The sequence below is a fragment of the Anser cygnoides genome, chromosome 4, assembly GCF_040182565.1.
Source record: "Anser cygnoides isolate HZ-2024a breed goose chromosome 4, Taihu_goose_T2T_genome, whole genome shotgun sequence".
Taxonomy (NCBI): domain Eukaryota; kingdom Metazoa; phylum Chordata; class Aves; order Anseriformes; family Anatidae; genus Anser; species Anser cygnoides.
This window is the reverse complement of record NC_089876.1, coordinates 37,134,910-37,148,497: the sequence shown is the minus strand read 5'-3', so window position 1 is coordinate 37,148,497 and position 13,588 is coordinate 37,134,910. Positions and strand designations below refer to the sequence as shown.

General features: G+C 35.5%; 1 long non-coding RNA gene across 1 annotated transcript in view; it reads right to left on the bottom strand.

Moving 5' to 3' along the window:
- Positions 1–4,758: 4,758 nt before the first annotated feature.
- The window catches only part of LOC106048177 (uncharacterized), a 161,132-nt gene continuing 152,302 nt past the window's right edge, over positions 4,759–13,588 (bottom strand). The window contains exon 4 of the long non-coding RNA XR_010831102.1: positions 4,759–4,954. This is a non-coding gene — a long non-coding RNA (uncharacterized lncRNA). The remainder of the gene's footprint in view (positions 4,955–13,588) is intronic.

Sequence of the window (13,588 nt, the reverse complement as noted above, 5' to 3'; positions counted from 1 at the left end):
CATGAAAAGAAGCGTGACCAGCAGGTCAAGGAAGGTGATTGTCTCCTTCCATTCCACCCTTGTGAGACCCCACCTAGAGTGCTGCATTCAGCCCTGGGGCCCCCAAGAAGAACATGGACCTGGAGTGAGTCCAGAGGAGGGCCAGAAGGATGATCGGAAGGCTCTAGGCAGATCTTACAGCAGCCTTCCAGTACCCAAAGGGGCCTATGGGAAAGATGGAGAAGATCTATTCCTTCTATAGGTCATTCTCTTTGATTCCCACTGGAAAGTACTACTGTTATCTAGGTCTTATAACAAATAAGATTATAATTATATAAGGTAATATGTAAGATTATATAATTATACAAGATTATAATATTACCAACACAGGCAAAGAAGCCACGGCACAGGAGTATTCAGCACTGACGTGTATCTACAAGCAACCAAAATCCATTGTGTTTGTAGGCCAACTTCTGCTCTTGCATTTTTCATTGCCTATACTTGAATACAGACCTAGATGTTTAGGCTGGTCTGTCTTCTGGAAAAGGTAAAACACACAGAGAATGATTTTTTTTTCTTTCTTTCCTTTTTTTTTTTTTTTTTTTTAAAGTAGCAACGTTAAAGAAGCAAGACAAGTTTAAGGGGTTTTGCTATTATTGAATCATACCACGGAATCAAAAACTAGCTTTTCCCTGAGTATTTAAAGACTTTGAAGCTTATGGACATTGTTAAGCACTGAGTGCTCACTACAAGGTACCTGAAAGTGGATTGAGAAGGATTCCACTATGTTCTTACTATAAAATAAATTTGCTGGTTTGGATTAGATTATGTATTATCAACAGGAAATAACTTAGGAGATGCCACTCATCCCACAGTTCTGAGTGACCTGTTGTCTTCCTTCTGAAGGATTAAGATTTGAAATCCAAGAAGCTAAAACTATTACTACAAAACTTGTCAGCTAACATGACTGAAAAGTGTAAAAGTCATTTACAGCCAGGATATTTTCTGACCAAACAGTGGTCTTGCTTTTGAATTATTTTTTGCTAGTTCTGAAACAATTTGACACTAATTTAAACTAACTTCAATACTGAATCCTCTTCCTTCTGCTCCTCAGCTGTCTGAGAAAAATCTGTTTGGTGATGCTCGTATTCTTAATGGCAGCAATGAGATCTCTCTACAGCTGTTCTGTTGATAGTTATCCGTTCTGCACCCAGTTCTTGTGGTATTCCTGAATGATTGCTATTTCTTAGTTTCTCTTTCCATAAAAGCTCAAGTTGTCCTCTCCAGCACAAATCCTAAATTTGCTCATTTCTGAAATTAAAACTGTAGAAAAAAATAGGTCATCTATTCACATATTCATGACTATTTAAAATTTGTCAATCTCTTGCTCATAAACCTGCCTAATTTTCCTGCATGCTGTTCATTTTAATGCAATATTATCTATCAAACCATAGTTGTACGGTATTTTTTTATTCCCTTTGTTGAAGGAACTAGGGAATTTAACTTTTTTTTCTTTTAATTATGTCTAAAATTTCATCCATCATTCATCATCATCTCAGTCTGTTTTTCTTTTATGAAAAGTGATTGTATAAAAAAACTTGCAACAATACAATCCCGCAGGCTTGAATTATACTTGCATAGAATTATTGATAAGAACAGTGTAACTTGTCCTTCTGATGAAACACTTTTTTTTAGAAACCGTGCTTATTCATTTATTAGTAATGATAAAAACTGCCAGGAGCTGTATTTCTTATGCCTCTGTGTAAAGAATGAACTGCCTCAAGGCTAAACATCTCCTACAAAATGTCTTCTCCTCTGGAAAGTGGCAACATCTTTAGGTTAATGATAAAAAATATTCTGTGGATCTATTCCTGTATTTCTTGGAATAAAAACATACATATGTATTTAATTTTCTTCACCCATTATCATACTTCATTCATAAGCAAGACCCCTGTAATGCATCAAAATATGCTATAAATCCCACCAACGTAATAATTCAGAATAATTCCTAGAAAGCATGGACTATTGCAGTGTATTATGGTAAAAACTGTCAAAGTGTACTGCATGACGGCAAAAGCTGAAGCCAGTATGGAACCAAAGAATCACTGTTTTTCAACAGCTGCACTGTTGCCTTCAACAGATCTAAGACAGTAGGAAAGCTGACCCTTTGGCAAATACGCAATATGACTTCAAAGCTAACCTCCCCAATTAGCGTACATAACAGCTGAGCAAAATTTCTCCACATCAGAGTTAAAGACATTACTGCTCACATAGAATTCCTCAAAACAACTTGGAAGAAAGGAAATGTTATATTGATTTCTTTTATTATTATTATTTATTTTATATATAGGTACCTATATGACCTTTGGCACCTCCTATTTTGGAATCATATTTCAGATTAATATTTCTTCTAGATTTCTAATGAAGACTTCATTAGGTTTGTATGGATTGCTGTTACATCACAATGGATGCCTCCGCAGAACTGTACACATTCCCATTTATCATCGTAAGATGTTTTTCCATCTGCAGTTGACAGCAGAAGAGCTAAATGTAATTATCATCACTATACTGAGATCAAATCAAATAGCCTATTTTGCTCATATCAAAGTCAATATTATTTCATTTTTAAAATAAGAGTTCTCATGACAAGCTCTCCTATTAAATTCACCACATAATCTATTCGCACAGAGGGTAAAGTGTCACCTACTAAACGCCACTTTCGGTACCACAACTTGATACCAACAGTGATAGTTATAAACAGAATAGACTTAAATCTGAAACACAGAGCCAAGGGAATCAGCACATCTGCCTGCAGTTTTTGCCACTCTGGTTAACCATTATGTACAAGCATTACATAAGATACTCAAAAAAATATATATTAAATACAAATTCTTCATGCAGCTGTCAGCCAATTCCCAAGCACAGACTTAACCTCAGTATGTTAAGGGCTTCTCCCAACCATCATGTAAATCAATAGAAAAATATTTCCATGAAGAAAGAACTCATTTATAGAACTAGTGTTCCATATTACAGAATATAAACATTTCATCCACTGTTATCAAAACTCATTAGACAACATAAGCCGGAGCTAAACTGGTTAGTCCTATTGAAACCATACTCTCCAACAGAGCTTTATCCCATCTGAAAATTTCTGACCAGTTCTAATTATACTTACCCTTTTTTTTAACGGCCTTTTGAGAGTTATGTTGGAAAAGCACAATATTAGAACTGCCTATTATTGTTCTATAAGCTCTACAGTCCTTTTCTCCAAAGGCTATGGGAAAAGAAAGAAGGGCAGGTTAGCTGTGAAGAAAGACGTGCACCTAGGGAAGAACTGAATTTAGCTATAGCTTGCAAACTGCGTCCATAATCCAAACAAAAGTACAGCCGGTGAGGGAAAAGATGATCCAGTGGTTAGTCACATGCCACGATGCTGAGAGTCTTAGATAAGACTTCCCACTCTACTGCCAGTTTCCTACTTGACCTCACTCAGCTCACTTAACTACAACAGCCTGTATCAAACAGCATAGCCTACAACGGGATAGCGAAGCTGGTTAATTCCCATAGGTACAGTACCTGACGGCCTGAACAGCTCAGACAGGCACACTGCACTCCTAGCAGCCTGCACAGAACCAGTTCTGCTTCTCTGCACATATAGCATAAGCAAGCAGTCGTAGTCCAACTCTGAGAAACACTGATGCTAGTACCTACCTATTTTCCTAGTATTATGGTAGTAACTGCAATAGAAGAGCTCTATAGTAAAATTGGATTCTGTATCAGCTTAAAAGGTAAGGAGAGCATAACAGTGAAAGTATCCAGTTTCTCACTGTTGATATACAACACAAATCTGTCCCATTTCTTAGCTCATCTTGAATTTCTCAACAGTTGTGCTTCTGTCACCGTTATGATCTCTTAATAAGAAGTTCCTTTAGGGAAAGCGGAGTTCTCTTCTTAATTGACAGCATTTATTTGCCACTTTAGAGTAGAGGGCAAAGATGCTATTTGCAGACCTGATACAGCAAAGACTCCTGCAAGAGTCACTAAATTGCAGTAGATGTTTTTGTGTTTTTTATTTGTTTTTAAACAAACAAAACAAGAATATGACACTTAGTCCAGTATGTTTAAGCCCCTACTTATTCCCTAGAGTGCACATTCCTTCTATACTACGCAACTTATGTACAAGCAACTCATATATATATATATATATATCCTACTTAGTTAAAACACCATCATTTCAAACAAATTAGAACCACAGTATTTGTTGCTTATTTACAAAGTTTTTCTCTATGGGATGTCATACTTGTCTGTACTTTGCTATCTAAATAAATATACCTACTAAATCCATTGCATTATTTATAAGCAAAAGAACAAGAAAATCAGGTTATGGTATTCATTTTAAATAGATTTTTACTGTAGTTTCATATATTTTATGTTGCCAGTATCCAACACCTTCCAAGAATAAAATTTTTCATGGACTTGAATGGAATTGTGTGTTTTGTTTTTTCCTCTTGGACACTGAACTCACCCAATAACTCAGCCTAAGCTGCTGAAACGTAGTATTACCTAAAATGCCATAATGTGTAAAGCTTGGCAGAAGCAGCCATTTGGAGGGCTTTGAGTTTGGTATGTTGGCCAAAATTCAAGAAGTTCAGTGATTACCAGGGACATTAAAAACCTGTTTATAACAACAACAGAGAAATAACACAGCTGCATGAATGTTTCAGGGAAGCTAGGCCTAGCTTGAGACCAAATCTCCAGACTTCCTCAGCAGACCTACTTTCTTCATACCAGCTTCAACTCCACATCAGGCCTCCACTATACAGGGAACTATAAGATCCCTATATTGGTATCTCCAGGGTTTGCCTTTGAGACAAGGAAGCCACGTATTTTGATCCTTCATCATGAGCATGGAGGAAGGCCCATCTGAGCATGTAATTCTGGTAATACACTTGGATATCAGCCAGAAGTTGGATATCTGAGGGAGATATACAAGAAAGAATAAATAAGTAAATAAAATACAGTCAGAAATCATGAAATTTACTCCAATCACCACTCTTTCCTAGCAACAGGGACTAGGATAAATCAAGATGAGAAAATTCTTACCAAGTTGCACCAGCCAGTGCAATGCTTTTGCCTGGGCTATACAATAAAATTTTCAGAAAACCATAGGCTTGGGTAACATGCACATCCCTGTGACAGGGCAGAGGAACGTCAGCTAGAACTGCAGCTGTCTGCTTTCCAGTTACCTGGTGCAAAACCAGGATCTCTGGAGCACAGTTCAATATGTGAAGAATATTAAAAATGTACTGGAAGTAAATGAAGACCCATTTTATTACAGGGCATTTTAAAAACGAAGTACCCACTTCGTAACATGAAGTCTATGAGACTGCAGTCTTAAATATTGATTTTGTATTCATTGGCATTGACAGAAGCAATTCTGCTTTTGCTGAATGTAATAAATATGGCTTTAAACAGAATAAGGCCCTTTCAGCAAGAAATTTTACATCTATCTGTTTATAAGCCTAAAATTAAAACCCCTAGAATTGAAAAAAGAAAAAAATAACCAAGGGGGTTTTCAAAAATTTAAAACTCTATCATGCATAAATGGAGCTCATCAGAGAAAGTAATTTCCCTGCAGAAAACACTCCATCTTTTGTTTTATGTAAGTTAGCAACATGAATATTTTATTCTTAGTGAAAATGCCATTACCCCCTTTGCATTTCATAGCTTTGCTTGGTGCCTGAAATAAATAGGCCTTTTTCCCCCCCCTACTTTGCTGTTCAAGCCTATTGCAATTACAAATTTTGCCATAGCTCACTAGATGTGAGAGTCTGGGATTTGGCATTAGCAGAGACTATATCCATTGTCCCTGCCTACCATCCATTCGACAAAGAGGAAGTTAAGAAATGTGCATTAAGGACAAAACACTGCATAGAGGGTAATTATTCTCAAGATATCCATCATAATTTGGAAGGCACACTGGCTGTCATTGTCTTCAGGTAATTTAGGTTTTTCTCAGAACTGACTACTTTCAACTCTGGCAAAATTTTACAATTACAAAGAAGGCAGTAAAAATACCTTTATTGCATATCCACATTAAAACAATGGTCTAAATGAATACCAAACTGAATGTACCAGAGAGAAGTATTTCAACTCCAGGATGAGAATAATAAAAAGAATCAGTACAATAGATAACATATTCCACTGCTGGGAGCTGTTGCACAAAACTGTGAGCAAAGTAGGCTGCACAAGAATACAGACCCTATACAAAATTGTATTTTAAATGAGTTTCATCTAGAGAAGCTTAAAAGTAACTTTTTCGATCAAGTTGAAAATTTGGAGAAGATAGACTATTTGACCTATATGCAATTCCATTATCATTGTAAATTCTCCTCTTTGAGAGCAATTTTATTTTTAATTTTCTTACTTGGAATGCAATAGCCTGAGTGACTGGTTTCCTTACTTAGTGTTGTTGGCAGTTTTTCCAGTCATTTTTACAGTTTGTTTTGTTTTGTTTTTAAGATTTAATATTTCCAAAAATGATTGCATCATGTATCAGATCTTCAACCTAAAAAGGAATATACCTGTTCTAACTCCTGGACCTACATAGTGTCTTTACACTGCACAGGATAAGCCAGCCATGCCTTTCAGTCTCTGTTGTATGTAAAAAGGACTGAATGTATGCTGGCTACAAATGACATTTGAATTATGCTGCAAGGCAGACCACTGGCATGTTTAGTCAAAAGAGGAAGAGTCTACAAGATAAAATCGCTTTCCAATTGCAATACCCTAAGCCAGCACCAAAATGATTTGCCTTCTTAGTTAAAAACTATGAGAGAAATGAGAGACGCTGACTAATTTATACCAGTACTTAAAAGTCATCCAGTAAAAAAAAGCATTGTGTGTAAAGAATATCGATCTCTGAGCTCATTGGTGAAGGTACTACCTTCTATACTGCTGAAGTCCAGAAAACTCTTAGATCTGATACATTTCCAGAATAATTTTCAGTTCAGCTATCTGATTTTTGTCTTCATCTTTTCAAGAAAAATGTAAGTATTCCAAGTTTTGTAGTGTGGGGGTGTGAAAGTATGCATGTATGTGAGGATTCAATTCTTGCAACAAAGACATATGGACAAGAGTACCCCATGCTTAGATAGCCGGAAGAAAAAATTCTGAAAAGACTGTATCAATGTTTGTTCTCTGTTATATAAAGGTCTAAAAGACAAACTTTTTTTGTGATTACCAACAAACAAGAACAGACAAAATTCATCACTTACTGAAGTCATTATCTCAGCAAGTGGTAAAAGTTTGCCAACATGTAAGATGGGAATTTTAAAACTAAGTCAGGCTCAAGACTATGAGAAAAAAAAAGAGAATTTGACTTCAGTAGTCACCATTTAGCTATTGCAAAATCATACACTTAGTAAAACTGCTCAGTTTTATAGTAGTTTACATGCAAGTTGTTACCCATCCTCTCTGAATCCTTCTCAGAATTAAGAAATGAATTGCTGATCATGTAATTTAACTCTATCTTTGGAGTTGAGGTCAACATATTTCACTTACTTTGTTAATCATTGCTTCTTTTTTACTGTAGTTTGTTAGTGAAATTAATTGCATATCTGCTTTAACTTACCTTATGAGGTCCTAATCCAATATGTATAAAAATACTCTGAGTTATATTTCAAATGATATTCTATATTGACCTAAAATAATGACCAATATTTATGGATTTTTGCTAGTAAGCCTCATGTCTCCAGCTTTTCCTCTCTCCATCTACTCCCATTTGTCTTTGATTCTATCAGTGTCCTTAACCACATTAGTGACCACAGGGTTTATCAAAATTACTTCATTGAAAATGCTAGTAGTGCTATATAAGTAGCAAATCACTCACATTTAAAATTTTAAAAAGAAATTTGGAAACAAAACACACCAGAAGAGTGCTGCTTCATTCACATCAAAGCTATATATGAGTTATAACTAGGGTAGGTCATTCTTGTGAACAATGCTGACGATATTCCAGAATCTAAATCCTGAATGATGGTGACAGAAGCTATAGCTGACGACATTTATAAATTAATAAATGTTAAATAGAACAAGAAGTTTGAATCCCTTTATAGTCTGTGAACTTTGTAGCAGTCCTCATGGTCTTCTGTATTTCAAAAATCACAAAGGCTGTTAGGTCAAATGTCTTCCCAGTCTGCAGCAGAAGTTGTATTTGGATCAAAAATCTACTTTCTATTTGCAGACAGAATGAAAAAAGAAATACTGCATTCTTTTCCAAATATTAGAAGGAAGATCCCAGACAGAGAAACAATAAACAGCCAAACATCTTTCATGACTGAAGTTGCCATATTAGCTTGCTTTTAAAGACAACCCTATATAGAGTGTGTATCATCAGTGACCATAAACTCTGGCACAGCAGTGCATTTTGACAGAGATGATTTTCTAGTTCCTTCATACTCTGATTCCTATGTTGGACTGCCCTTTATTAATACAGCCATAAATCAGTGTTATTACCTATATTTTAATCTAAAATATCAAAAAAGAATGGCATAACTCATAAATAGAATCTTGTGCTAATGCTCAAATCTCTCACTGAAAGCAACAGAATTTAACTTTGAAACCAAGTGGTTACTCATCTTGTCCATTAAGCCATATTTTGAAAAACAGTTTAATCTTTTTATCAGGCTCTCATTGCTTTATTCTCATGCCTTGTTATAACATTACATTTAGCAACAAATGTTTCACACAACCTTTCAACTGTGCTATTCTGAATGTAAATATTGGGCAGAAAGAAGCTAATGCAAGGAAATAATTTTCCTAAGGAGTTGGATTATTTCCTAATTGTTTATTACAGATGCATACTCTTGCCAAAAATCAAGAATTAAAATTCTACTTTCTTGAAAGCTTTAATGTTATTTGGATCTCTGAAGCATTTATATTTAATTTCACAGCAGTGTCACAATTCAAGAGGTATTTTTAATGTTTGCAGCAGTCAATTGTTGATTTATTTTCTTTCAGGCAAAATGCAAATAATCTCTTAAGAGGTTTGCTTGCAACATTGTGTTTGAGTTAATATATTTGCAGTGAATAAATTAAAAGAAGTCCAAATATGACTTTTTAAGGCCCTCCTGAATTTAAAATGTCTATTCCATTTTTTTTCCATTCCAATTATTTGGAAGCTGTCCTTCAAGAAGTAACTTGGAAGAAACTTAATCATGACCTTGGACCTTCTCCAGTGTAGGTTACATTTTAACCATGAACTTTAAGGGTGGGAAAATTAGCAGCTCTAGAGACCTAGCACCTCTTTGAGCTCTCCACCAGAAGCCTATTCTTGGCAGTGAAGAACCCCTTGTAAGCCAGTAGTCCCAAATTACCTGGAGGGTAATTGCTTCATGGAGCAGTTCAGAAAGGATTCAGATGCTAGAAGCTGTCAGAGCATTCACCTTCCCACTCTGTATTTTAAAAGCATCTCATAAAAATCTATTCATTGTCATCTTTGGTGTGGTCAGAGGCTGCTACAACCAACACAAGATAGCTTGAGATGTTAGACTTCAGAGACACCTAGACACCAGCCTTAGCTCAGTGCATTACAAAGAGAGGGTGCAACCAGACCAGGTCCTCAAGGGCTCAGGCAACCAGATTTCTTTGCTGGGATGCAGACTTCAAATTCATGGTTCCCAGGTCCGACCTACACTGGAATAAATGACAGCTCCTGCCTGGCCCATAATTTCTCATTTCTATAGAAAGGAGATCCAGGCAAATGGAAAGAAAAAGGTGTCCCTTGGCCTGCCTTCATTACCTACCCAGGGTGTAGCAGTAAATTTACCCAGAAACTGCTGGGGAGTCCCAGATACCTAACTGAGCCCACTCAGAGTTAAGCAGCTCACCTGTAACTCCTTACCACCAATGCTCTTTGCAAGTCTCCAATTTATCCTGCTAAATATATGTGCAAGACCTGATAGAACATGAAGAGGTAAAAGTCTGGATTTTCAGAAAATACCAAGCAGGTCAGCTTTGGGACTAGACTACAGTAAATAATGATAATTAAACTGGCTACAAACCACGTTTAACAAGCTAGAGCAACTCCCTAGGGGGGTATCAAGAGCTAAATTTCCTTCAGAGACAACAGGGCTACGGAGGACATTGATTTTTTAGAAGAAAAAAAATCTGAGAACAAATCTTTGGGTAGCTTTTAATAGAAAAATTTTGAAGTGTCATTTTCCTAGAGAAAACTGCAATAGCAGTTGTTTTCCAATAGAAAAGTCTTTTGACAAATCATCAGTGAACGTGCAGGAGCTATTAGGATAAGCTTGGCATTTCAAATAAAGCAAGGAATAGTAGTAGGAAGGTTTGCATTTTCTGTCATCTCTGAGTATATTAATGAAATGTATCTAATTTTTAAGCAGTTTCAATATTTGTTTCAGTGGTGCTTTCTGAGATGAATTATTTTTGTAAGATTCACTAACATCTGATAGTTATGTGCTTCACAGGAGGTTTTTTTTTTAAATGGTCAACACATCTGACAATTATCTCCACCACAAATATTTCAAATATTTTTTTTTCTGCACTGTCTTGCAGCTCAAAAAAAATACACTTGAAGCTCAAACCTCTTTGCACTGGAATCAATTAAATTTGGCAATTATATTGAAATAAACAGGATGGAGTCTTAATGTAAAAATGTTGTAATGAACACCAGGTATTGCTGACAAAGATTTTGGATTTCAAATCATCTTGTATCAAATTAATCCCTAGTAAAATATTTTTTCCAGTTTAAAAAATCTGTTAACTATGTCTCTAAGAGACTGAAATTTGTCTTTGGTTCTATATATACATAATTAGCTATTTGTTTTATTTTTAGAATCAATTAATTCACTTCATGAAAAATGTTAGTGTTTTCCCATATACCTTTCATCCAAGAAGACACTTTCTTTTATATAAGTTGTTTTCTATTTGGAAATATAATTATCTTTATAAAAAGATAGATTAATGTTTGATAGCCCAGCCTGATTAATTGTTACTGCTTAGAGGAAGGAGGAAAGATTATTATGGGAACTATGCAAATAATTTGTTAGATTTTTTTTTTCCCCAGTGGAGTACATTATTATTTTGTATAATGTATTTTCTAATGAAGTCAAGATTTAGCTTCACTGCAATTTATTCCAGATTATTAACTTTATAACTTTGACCTTCTATTTCCATGAACGTTGAAACTGTATCCTGAAAATCAAATTACAATTTGGAGTTTACTGACCAAGAAGATTGCATCAGGAAAACTGAGCCTCTTACAACTTTTCTGGAATAGTCTAAATGCAAGTTTGCGCCTGGGCAAAGCGAATTCATATACAAATGAATAACCACGGGTGAATGATTGCATTTATTTATTGTATTGTTTGCTCAACTCTTACTTTGATCTTTATTATAAATAAGAAATTATATTAATGACTCTTTAAGAATCACACAAGTGGAAAACAATCATTCAATGCTCCTCAGTGTGAAAATACACTGTCTGAAATAGACTCTAATTTCTTTATTTTTCTTTCTTCTTTCCTAATTTTTTCCAACATCTGCTACATAAGAAAAATAGTTATTTTTGAAAAACTTCCCTACCTTAGTTTTATGATAATCATAACTACATTCATTTGAAAAACACAGATTCAAAATTATAAATGTTGGCAATGTTCTCTATTATTCTACTTCTTCCAGACAGGCAAACACATTCACCTTTATATCATGTGGCATTATTTAATCTTTTTCAAGGTAATATAATGACTATAACCATTAAAATTCAACGTCCTATAGCAGATAGTGTATATTCTTATCCAACCAGATAAATGTTTTGGCAAAGGAATCTATAAGGACAAATTATATTTTTTGGAAATAAGTTAATTTTACAAAACCCTCCATTTCCATTCAGTGCATCTTAAAATACAATACAAAAGCTGAGAATTGTTAAGTCAGACAGAATTTGCAGCGGATAGGCTCATGTTAAAACAACTTTCACCCAAAAAAAAAAAATTGAAGGGAAAGATGGGAAGAACTGAAGAAAGGATTTTTAATTTTGTTCATATTCCTCTTATCTGTGAACTATTGATAGCTCAGTGCAATATAACATCTCAAAATTCTCAATATCCACCTATGTAGAACTTTATCCAGTGACATCCAATATTTTGGACCACGTCCCTTAGCAGCCCAGCACATCTGATCATCATACTTTCCAACCTTGTCTCCAGCCTACCAAGATCAAGGAGCAGATACAAGGGGAATGTCCCTCTTCCAAAACAAAGTACCAGTATTCATAAAACAGTACACCTGCCATTACATGAAGAATCAGCAGCTTCGCTTCAAGCAACACACAGTGAGATTACCACGCAGTTTTATCCATGTGTTCTGCCATTTTAAGGTATTACCAAAGTTTCAGACTCTGCACAGCTTATATATTGTAATTCTGACTTGTGCTAAGACCACTGAAAGTATGATGCAATGGTAAAATTTCTGACCTGGTAATCCAAGCCTTATCTCATATCTAATGGATTTATTTGGCCTTTGCTGTTTCAAATACATTTCTGTTGAAGGCTGATACCATAGCCAAATGTCGTGACACAACCTTCATGCTCCTGTTCTGCCACAGCCCCTAAATACTCCGAAAACAAAGTAATTCCTTGCATGAAAAATTGTATCCATCTCCTACAGCAGGTGTCATGTGGTGGAAAATCCTCAACACCTATTTGAATGTGGTGGTTTATTTTGCATCTGTGCAAAATACATAGGACAGCATCATTGTAAGGTTTAATTATCTCACTGGAGTCCACATTTGTTGTTCTTTTCATTCCCCATTTAACTGCAACTTTACCCTGAAGTTCTCATACTATCCTCTAATTGACTAACATTTTCTTGTTATCTTCTTGTATTTGAATTACAATGCTGCAAATAGTAAAGCACTGGGGCAGAAAAAGTGTCACACCAAATTGTGCCTCAAAAACCGAACTGTTCACAAATCAAAGAGAAAGTTATTAAATACTGAGAATTAATGAGAAAAATCCACACGTCCTGCAAACTTCTAGCTGAGTTCTGAATGGATCACGTCTGTATCACAAACACTTTTTTTTTTCCTCTGCCTAACTTGCAGAAGAAAACTTTCAGTTAATTCGTAGTTTGATATGTATACGCAAAGAACTCATCAAACAAGAGTTGAAAGTACATTTAGTTCTCAGCAGGTAAAATGACCTCCCCTCCCTTTCTTTCTGCGTTATTCCCTTGCCCCCTTCCAGAGAACTGCTGACAAGGACTGTCTCTTCTCTGGTGTGTATTGTAAAAAGCACACTAAGAATTCAATCTTAATCGGAAACCTCCGGTGTGCCCAGCTTTTAGATTTCTAGCCTTCGCTGCCCCAACTTCCTTCCAAATCTTCCTAATTTCAACTTCTATAGCTGCTGCCTTTCTTGTCCAAGTAGCTTAACGCAAAACAGAGCTATTCCAGTTACTTTACTCTCAAAACTCCTTGGGTCTCTTCTTCTGCTAAAAGACTGGACAGCAGAGAATGGCTGAATTACATTTTTTTCCCAACATTGATCCAGTCATTGAAAATAAGATTATCAAACTTCAAAGC